We start from the raw sequence: 2500 nt of genomic DNA on the forward strand, positions 1-2500 counted from the left end.
ACGAGTTCATAAAAAAGACTCCAGCAAAGCACTCCAGCAAAAGCATGCGGGGAATGCAGAAGTACTTCATCAGTGTATTGTCGAAGGCTTTAATGGCTGGAATCACTAGGTTCTTGTGGGTTTTTTCGGGCTATGTGGCCATGTTAGCATTAGAAGGCCTGGCTGAGCCTGGGGGAATCTTTTGTTGAGATGTGTTCTAATGCTAATAAAGGTGGTCAGTTGAAACATTCACACCTAGCTCCAGCAGAGAAGAGCTCTTTGCCCCACCCCAGTCATTCCACAGATATATAAACCCATTTTCCTAATTCCAACAGACCTCACTACCTCTGAGGATGCTTGCCATAGATGCAGGCGAAACGTCAGGAGAAAATGCCTCTAGAACATGGCCATATAGCCCGTAAAAACCCCACAAGAACCTACTTCATCAGTGTCGCAAATGGATGATGAAAGCGACAGCTCCCCTGGTGGCCAGAAAAAGTTAAATAGCCTCTGACTGTTTGTCTATATCTGTTGTGTGTCTTTGCCATATATGTGTACATTGTAATCCGCCCTGAGTCCTGATGAGAAGGGCAGAATATAAATACTGGAAATAAATAAATATTTATTTATTAAAAACCTTTAAATCCCAATCTTCTCAACCTCCATAGAGGGATTCAGACCGGCTAACAGCAAGAATTCAATGCTATAGTACAGTCTAAGACAACAGATATCAACAGAAGATTAAAATACATATAGAATAAAATACTTGTAAGCCAATTCGCCAAGAATAAAATCATGTCCAACATAGTCCACATGTGGTCAATGACTTTGGTCAATTACTGGTCTCGGCCATTATTCTGGGAAAGCCTCATTCCATAGCCAGGTTTTCACTAGCTTCCTGAAGGTCAAGAGGGAGGGGGTAGATCAAGCTAAACATGCCCAGCTCTTTAAGCCGCTCCTCATAGGGCTTGTTCTCCAGACCCTTGATCATTTTAGTTGCCCTCCTCGGGACACATTCCAGCTTGTCAATATCTTCTTTCTGACAGTTTTTAGGTGTGCCTTGTTACTACCTGGGATAATCTTTTGTTGAGAGGTGATTAGTTGTTCCTGATTGTTTCTTGTCTGGAGTTCCCCTGTGTTTGTTTGTTTTATTATTTAATGTTATAATTTTAGAGTTTTAGATGCTGAAAGGTTGGTAACAGAAATAACCCAAGGGGTGCTTAAATAATGTGAACTTAATAATTAATAATTGCCTTATCTTTCTCACCTCTCTCAAAAGTTAGGTTCCACCGAGATTTGAACTCGGATCGCTGGATTCAGAGTCCAGAGTGCTAACCATTACACCATGGAACCCACCACGAGTGAACATCTTGTGTTTCCCCTTGAAAAAGGTCACGTGTTCTCTTCCATGCCAAAACAGGGTCAAGAGAAATATGTGCCTGTCTTCACTGACGTCATCTCCCTGCGAAAAATGTGCCTGTCTTCAGTGACGTCATCTCCCTGCGCAGGACTTCTTTAAACTGAGCATATTGCAGTCAAAACAACCTTTGGGAGGGTTGGAAGATTTCATTCGAGGTTTGCTCTACACACTGTGAAATGGATATAGTTTGGCTCCCCTTGAACTGCCATGGTTCAGTAAGTATGAAATCCTAGAAGCTGTAATTTGGTATCAGGCACCAGCACTCTTTGGCAGACTACAACTCCCATGGCTCCACAGTTATGTTAAATTGCACCAATTCTACATTAATTCTTAAACTGGCATACAAATCTTATCTTTTAAGGAGTCCTGTTTTACTCAAAGGGGATTTCTTCTCAGTAGAAATGGATCAACCCTTTTAGCCACCAGCACAGTTCTGTTGCAAATCCCTTTGTAACCTGAGAGTTGGTGAAGGGAGAAAAAAAGGCACCACTGGGATTCGAACCCAGGATCTCCTGTTTACTAGACAGGCGCTTTGACCAACTAAGCCATGGCGCCCTGCAATTTCTGCAACTTTGAAGGACCATCTGAGAATCTCTGCAGGTACAGAGCAGAACTCTTTCACCATTAAGAAACTTTGGACTGAAAACAAATATACTTTTGGAAAATCCAAGGCCTTTAAGACTCCTTGAGTCAACACTGGCTCTTATAGTGTGAAATGAATATAGTTTGACGCCACTTTAACTGCCTGGGCTCAATGCTATGATGTCATGGAGGTTATAGTTTTACAAGGTCTTTAGCCTTTTCTGCCATAAAGTGCTGGTACCTCACCAAACTACACATCTCAGGATTCCCTAGCATTGAGCCATGGTACTGAATGTGTACTTTCTTGACCAAATTGTCAGAAAGTATGTTTTCTCTCTCTCCCATGAATGATATTATGAATGATTAGCCGTCCATACTTCAAGAAGTAAAGCCGGACTGCTCATTGGAGGGAAGAATAGTAGAGGCCAAGATGAAGTACTTTGGCCACATCATGAGAAGACAGGAAAGCTTAGAGAAGACAATGATGCTGGGGAAAATGGAAGGAAAAGGGAAGAGGGG

At 42.2% G+C, this 2500-nt stretch overlaps 2 non-coding genes across 2 annotated transcripts; both read right to left on the reverse strand.

Annotated features, from left to right (window-relative positions):
- Positions 1-1260: 1260 nt before the first annotated feature.
- Positions 1261-1332, reverse strand: TRNAQ-CUG (transfer RNA glutamine (anticodon CUG)). The gene has a single exon. It is a non-coding gene; the product is annotated as a tRNA-Gln (tRNA).
- Positions 1333-1880: 548 nt separating this feature from the next.
- TRNAT-AGU (transfer RNA threonine (anticodon AGU)) lies at positions 1881-1954 on the reverse strand. Its single transcript has one exon. It is a non-coding gene; the product is annotated as a tRNA-Thr (tRNA).
- Positions 1955-2500: the final 546 nt, after the last annotated feature.

Source organism: Anolis sagrei, chromosome 6 (genome assembly GCF_037176765.1).
Source record: "Anolis sagrei isolate rAnoSag1 chromosome 6, rAnoSag1.mat, whole genome shotgun sequence".
In the NCBI taxonomy this organism is placed as follows: Eukaryota; Metazoa; Chordata; class Lepidosauria; order Squamata; family Dactyloidae; genus Anolis; species Anolis sagrei.